This window comes from Dermacentor albipictus, chromosome 7 (genome assembly GCF_038994185.2).
Source record: "Dermacentor albipictus isolate Rhodes 1998 colony chromosome 7, USDA_Dalb.pri_finalv2, whole genome shotgun sequence".
NCBI lineage: Eukaryota > Metazoa > Arthropoda > Arachnida > Ixodida > Ixodidae > Dermacentor > Dermacentor albipictus.
Window position 1 is genome coordinate 15,829,337 of NC_091827.1, and position 7,935 is coordinate 15,837,271.

The window sequence follows — 7,935 nt, forward strand, 5'->3', positions numbered from 1 at the left end:
GATGCGGTTATTCTTTTTTTTTTTTGGATGTCGCCTTCGCTGATCTTGTCACTAGCCTCCGTATTCAGAAGTACGTCTTAACTTGAATCCCATGCTCCACTTGATCTTAATTACGATTGGAGTGAACGTCCCCAGGACGTTCATTGCGCCTCCTGTATAGACGCGTTCACGATAGGGTTCGCTTAGATAAAGTCAAGCATAGGCTTCAAGCTAAGATGCATTTCCGAATACGGGGGCAAGACTTGCGGATACGTTGAGGCTACCGAACAACTTCAGTGAAGCCGATAAAGAGAGAGAGGGAGACATTGACTATGACGAAATGATGGACTGTATAGTTGGTGTGGTATTATGTATAGCGAAATGGTAGCGAAATACTCGATACGACAGAAATATATGCGGGTATCCCGCCTTTCTTCTACTACTACTACTAATAATAATAGTAATATAGGGGTTTTACGTGTCAAAATCACGATCTGATTATGAGGCACGCTGTAGCGGGGAATCCGGAATAATTTGGACCCCCTGGGTTTCGTTAACGTGAACCTAAATCTAAGTACAGGGCTGTTTTCGTATTTCGCCCCCATCGAAATGCGGCCGCCGTGGCCGGGATTCGATCCCGCGACCACGTGCTTAGCAGCCCAACACCATACGAACTAAGCAACCACGACGGGTACGCCGTCTTTCTGTAGTGTTGTGTGTTTCACTTGCGCTGCACTGCATACAGAGAGAGAGAGAGAGACCGTGGGCGTAAGACAGAGATAAATAGTTTGAAGTGCGGGAGGTCGACCAGACATGCGTCGGGTCTCCAACTCTGCAGTAAGATTTAAAGGAAAACGGGATAGATACAACGGAAAACAAAAACATGGTATCGACAGAGCACCGGAAAAAGCAGCCACCGATAGAACACCGAACAAAAAAAAAATGCGTGTTTCTTCTGCGGTGGCAACAGGAACAAAGGGGTATTGAATCGCCGCGGTCGCTATTCACCGGCCAAATCGTGCGCGCCGAAGTCCGGCTTCCGACGAAGCGAGGTAACGAATGACTCGGAAATAGATACTTCGTTTTACTTGCTCGATCCTTCAGTGCATATCTTTTAAAATACAGAAACGTTAAAGCGCCTCGACGATATAGACGCAGCTATACGCTTTCATAAGGCAACGCGTTTTCACTCCTGCCGAGAGCAAATTAGTCCGCAGGGTCATTGAAAAACCATAAGACCGGCGTTCTCTTCAGAGACACTATCCATTACTTCTCACTCGTGACCTCGCGGCTATGCGATTAGTCAAACGTTCCTGTGCGCAGCGAAAGATGACAGCAAATGAAGAAATAAGCTGAGAACATTCGTGGATCACCAAATTTGTGCCGTACGTATGTACGTGCCAATACAGCTGAACGCTGGCAAGAAAGAAAGAAAGAAAGAAAGAAAGAAAGAAAGAAAGAAAGAAAGAAAGAAAGAAAGAAAGAAAGAAAGAAAGAAAGAAAGAAAGAAAGAAAGAACAGGAAAGGGCTGGTAGATTATCAGAAAATTCGAGGCAGTGGTACCCACGACTCTTTCTGTAGTCCTGTTGTTTGGTGGTCTATACGACAACTCTTATGAAGCCAATGTCGATGTTCTGAGCGAGGCAAGATTTGCGCGGCTACTTTTTCTGCTTTCTGCAAGTCTCAACATTTCTTACAGCAATAGTATATTGCACATTCGAAATAAGTAACGATTATTTTCAGAATGTCGAGTTATCCATTTTCTTTCTTGATACTTCCCGAAATTTCTTTTATGCTCTTGGCCGTTCACCCCGTGCGATTTCTTGGTCGATGCCCCAGAGGCGGTTGCGCCTTTAAATGAGAAATAACCAGCCGCCGAATGGTGCGGTGTGCACTGCAAGTGCCTACGGCTGCATCAGCAAATGAGTTCGGAGACGACGGACTCGATGAAGTCTGCTAATCTTAACCCCGTAATGCCTAACATTATCGCATGCGATACGCTATCTTGGTATCACAATTTTTTTATTTAAACACCGCAATGTTGGAACATACGCTATTTCGCATCTTTAACGCGCTTGGGTGAGTTTCTTCTATTGTAGATAGCTATGCAGACCAATTACGAATTAGCTAATTCCTGTAGCGCAAACAAGCGAGAGAAGGACAAGCTGTGAAGTCATCTGCGAGTTTGTGTTATATACAGTCATGCGCATCTATGTTGTATTTGTCATGTGATTATTGCTAAAACGACGTTTGTATTTCTACTCCTGAAAGAAACGCTAAAGACTGTTCGACTTGCGCCGATCATGAAGGCGGTAGAATGTTGCACAGCTTTTACATATAGCGTCAGCTACTACGAGGAAAGGACTGGAAAATATGGCTCACGCGCTGTGGGAATCGATGTTATGCAAATCATTTTGCAGTGATTTGGCTACCAGGCATCCTTTGGGGCTCCAGAAAGCGTTACAACGTGGACGGACGGGGTTGTGTAAGAAGAGCAGTTGCGTGTCTTTGACGACAGCAACTAAAGGAGGAGGAGGAAAAAAGTTTATTTAAGGCCAACACTAAGGCCCAGTAAAGACGACAACCAAGGTGACAACAGCATGAGGCTTTCTTTTTCTTCTTCCTTGTTCTTTTTTTTTTGCAAATGTGCTCTCCGTGGGCAGAAATGAAGCGGAATAAGCTGTTATAGCTTTTTTTATGTGTAACTGCGTTTGCGCATCACAGGGTTAAAAAAATAGTTTACATGATTCAGCAGCGATGAGCCTCCCGTCATGCGAAGATTCTCTCGTACCTCTGTGATCCAGAAGTTACGGAGAGCGGACTCTGGCAAATTGGGTTTTGCTCACGACGTTTGCACTTTCTCGCTCCAACCGTGTACCTGCTCCTCTCCCTCCATAAAGGGGGCCCCCGGCAGTGAGCTCTTGCAAGGAAACGGAGCCCCCCTCCCCCCCCCCTCCCACGCCTCCTCCCACCCAACTCGCCCCTCTTCCCCCTCCTCCTGGAGCAGGGGGTGGGGTCATCAGGGTCACGCTCAGCGGGACAGGAGGACCACGCTTTCGAGTGGACCCAGCTTGGGTCCCCTCAAAAAAATAAAATTCCGGGGGGGAGGGGGGTGGCTACGCCGTCGCCGCCACCTAAGCCCCTGCACACCGCCCGCCGGCGCCGGCTTTGAAACGTCGCGCGCAGGATCGCAAATCAACTCTGGCGGCGGATGTGGACCTTTGTAAAGAAACCGCGCACCAGTGGACGCAAGGCTGACAGACGAGATGAACTCAAGCACTGGCCGTATATGCTACAGATGTGCTCCACGTTACCCACACATGATGAGCGGTTGCGCTGGCGTCAAACATCGTATAGTTCTTCATCGTGACTATGTAGTGTATGGGAACAATACATGTTGGCGCCGTGGACGCAATCTTATTGTTCATTATCTGGGACATCACTATAAACTAAAAAAGAATGTTAGAAAACTAAGCTATATGGAGTTTTACGGCCCAAAAACCATGTCCTGATTATGTGCACGCGGTACAGTGGGCGACTACGAATTGATTTTGACTACCTGAGCCCTTGAACGCGCACCTAAAGATAAGCCCACGAGCGTTGTCCTACTTCACCCCCATTGAAATGCGGCCGCCGCAGATGGAATCACACCCCAAATCTCGAGGTCAGCAGTGCAACGCCATGTACCTACTGGGATATCACGACGGGTCACTATACACAAAAACATAACAATAAATTAGCTGTATTACATATCATACGTGATGCGGACACAAAGCACATGCTGTAGCTAGCAGGAGTAGACTGATCAAACTAGAGTAGTTAAGTCGAGAGTATGATGCGCTGCTAGCATGGTTAAAATAAACGCGCCAATCGGAGCTGCTCGTTTACGGCTTACTTCCAGGCATGCGGCGAACGCGGTTCGTGCGTGCAGGGACATGACACATACCGCACTCTCCCCTTTCGATTTTACGCTTTGTGAAGCGTTCCTTAACTGCAGGTGATGCATTATTTCAAGTGAAAATGTTACGCAGAGCCTCGCCAGGAGCAGGCCATTCCGGACGTGCGAAATCCTTTCTGCAGTCTCAACTTCACTAAGAACCAATCCACAATACATTCCAAACTGCACAAGCACAACGCGCTGCTATCATGGATATTTTTTTAATATCTAGGTACAGCCAGTCAAATGTCTTAAAGGCCCTCACGACTCCACATAAACCTATCAGCGGCAGGTGAAGACGCATCCCTTACGGCACAAGAAGCAGGACCAATATTCGACAAGTGTTTCAATATATATGGACCTAACAATGGATACCGTTTACCGCTAATTTGACCCCACTTCGAATGCCACTGGGGATAATCAAAGTCACCGCTGTAAAGGCAGCTGGAATATCGCGAATAAAGGACAACAGGCTGCGACAATGCGTGGTGTCATTCTTTAGGTTCATAGATATTGAAACATTAGACGAACTTCTTCATTAGGCATTCTGTCTATGTGGGCATGTTGTGTATGACAAGAACACACGGGGCATTCACGGCGTTGCCGGCGTGGCTGGCAAAGTTTATTGCCAGGATTGTTCCTACATCTCCTCTCTCGCGGCGCTCTCAGTCCGAGCCGTTCTACGCAGTGGCGTCTCAATTTCCGACGCCGCTGCGCGCGTGAGCCTACATACCCACGCGTGCAGTAGCAGCACGCGCCGCGGCTCACACAGAGACGAGGGGCGGACGTTTCGGCTACCTTGCTTTTTGCTCTCCTTCGTGGCTCTCGATCGTGGGCAAGAACGGCAGCTGCCGAGAGAGCGGCTCCTGAAATATTCATCCCGGGGCGTCTACCGTATCGAGATCGTGCCGGAGATATACAAAGCGGGGAGGACGACGGCAAGGGAGAGACGCCTGATGGACGGCGCGCTAACGGCCCCCGCGGTGTGCGCATGCGCGCGCTGGCGTTTCTAGCTGCTGTTTTGGAGGACGTTTTTGAAGTGCTTGCAGGTGTCTCGGAAGGAGGCTTGCGGTGCGTGCATTGTTATGCGTTGGACGGGTGCTTGCGACACCATGCGTCTCCTTGACAGTGAAAAAAAAAGAATAAAAAAAATAAACTCGTGAAGGTCTAACGCACTTGTTGGAATCTATCCGGAGCGAAGATTAAGTGAAGCGGTAAATGAGCATTTCTTTTTTTTTTACAGCTAACAGCTATGTGAAACTATTTGGTGATGACAGGTACATAATGTATTCACAGAAAAGTACGACAGGTATCAATCAACATTTGGGGAATGTGCCCCGCTTTTTGTCACGGTGGGGACACACCCAATCTGGAAGATTGGCCAAGAACGGGCACAATCATAGTGGCACATAACGAATGACTAAGTTGTATAGTAAACTAAATCAAAGAATTCGTGAAAGATGATTAACCATTCTATTCATAGGTCCATGTGCTTTAGGGATATCTGTGAACCGGCACTATACGTTCCCGTTTTATGCGGGAAGCGTACATAGCGGGAAATGCCCCTTCTGGAGGGTTGACTAAAAACCCAGTGACACATACTCAGTGGCAAAATCAAATTAAATGAAGTAAATCAATAAATCCGGCCTTAAATACAGTTTAGCCTTCCACTAGCACATCAGTGTGCTTTAGAGGTGCCTGTGAGGTGACATATCTACAGGTGTTATGCAGGAATTAATGTTTTGCAGCGAAGCTGTTTATGGCTAGAGTTCCGTAATTTATTTCGTGCCCGTCAACGAACCTGTGTGAGCAAGAACTATCATCATCAGCAACGGCTCGTGCCCCTGCTCGCGCGTTCGTCGTCGTCTTCTATATACTACAGCTGGCTCCGCTGTCGCTCATCATGCCAGCGTTCCCATACTGCCCCTCCCTCTGCGAATGCGATAACGGCACTGGGATACTGCCAGTCGGGGGGGGGGGGGGGTGATTTCGGTCTCGAATTCTGTGTCTCAATATATGGCGAAATGAAAACACGAATGTATATAACGAATTTATAACACGAATGGACGCGTATGTCTGAAAAATGTACATGAGTACCTTTCGTCTTGATAACCAGCGGCCAAGGTAATAAATGTGTTCGTACCGTTGTTCAAAATTCTGTGTCACCTCTTTGTCGTGCGCTACACAGCTTCGCTGGTCATTCACCTGGACGGTATATTGAGCTGGGCCGCAGAACCATGTTGTGTGGGCATGAGTCCTCGTTGAAGCCAGACGGCAATTTAATCATATTTTTGGAAGTGCCTAGATAAAATATGGTCCCTATCGTGCGCATTAACCATCACGACACCTCTGAACTGGTGTAACGCTATTATTTCGCCGTATGTTTCGTGCGATGCGCCAGTGTCTGTCTACTACAGCGCCTATCTCGGCTGCCTTTGTTCTCGCCTGTCTGCGTTCTCTTGTGAATAACGTGGTACTGCTGCTTCGAATAATGGTGTGTGGAAGAATTTTTTGAAAGTTGTGCTTTCGTGTGCTGGAGTTCACCGGCAATTCGACAGTGTTTGCGCCGCAAAAAGTGTTGGTTCCGCGGTGCCTGCGAGATGAAGAAGCGTTTGATGACTTCATATCTTGAAAGGTAAGGACCTCTCGCACTTGCGCGCATTCTTGTAGCTTGTAGTTCATCTATATAGTAAGCCTCGTGCAACGAGAACAGAGCGCTTTCGGCGTGTCAGTTGTTCAGGTTGCTGTGCACATTTTTAACAAACAGTTTCACAAGGAGAGCAGCATTCCGGGCAAGTTGGTCATCCACTACTCAAATGATATTGCGCAACAAAAAACGACACGGACATCGTACATAGTGGGATCGCGCATAGAGCGCTTGGTGTGTCGTCCTCTCACGTCCGTGTCGTTTTTATGCGAAGCATATTACGAGAGCTCAACCCAGCTCCTTAGGCGCGGCGGTGTCGCCTTCAATACCACGTGACACCGTGACGTCACGACAGAGGAGAAACGGGGCTCCAACTCGCGCCGTCGCTCGCGGCGTCGCGGCGGTATATAAGCAGCTGCGCTTGCCTCTGCTACACTCACGAGGTGAGATGCCTCCTGGAGACAGAGCTGCTCGTTGGAATGAGAAGCGAAGGTTGCGGCGTGCTACAGAGACTGTTTCTAGGTGGCTTTGCTACGGCGCAGCGACTACGCGCCCCGCATCGGACGCGGTGAGCGTCGAGCAACGCAGCGTTCGGCGCGACAACGAAATGTGCGCCTGAGCAAGCCCCGCACGCCTGAGCCGACGACACCGGCTTTTCTGCGACACGAGCTCCTTAACGCTGTCGCGTTAAAATAAAGGCTAGTATGCTTCGCATCCTGGGCTTAACCTTAGCTAAGCCACAGCCAGTTTTTTGTTGTGCAATATCATTTGAGTTGCGCAAGATTTTCTGTGAAATGTATTGCTTCTTATCGCTTACTTGCTCTCTGCAGTGAAGCGTGTGTTACCACCGCTGATCGTTCGGACTAAATGGGCAAACATTATTGTAAACGCTGAGGGTTACTGTTTGTTTAGCGGTTTGAAGGCCAGAAATTCTTCCGTATATATGCATTTCCGCAGGTTACGTGTGTAATGTTTGTCGATGTGTCGTGGGCAGCGCGAGTGGGCCTGCTGCCGAGTGGGCATGCTGTGGTCTGCTGTGTTTGACAGTTGAGCAGCTTGTGTGAAGATTTTTTATAAATACAGTTTAGTTTGAAGTCCAGCTTCGCGAGAACCTGTCTGTATTGTTTGTGTTCTTGCATATACTCGTGTAGTTGAATTCCATGCACACGGCAAATATAGGCCGATATTACACCAGCCAAGTTTCTTTTTTAATCGAGACACATACATCAGAGGCTGGCTTTTATTATTATTTGAATCTGCAGTACATGATGTCAGCTCTTGCGATAATATTTTAGGAGAGTAGGTTCCAGCACTGCGTAACAAAATAGGGTTTGTGATCTTGAAGGGATGCTTCCCACTCGATGTTTGCCAC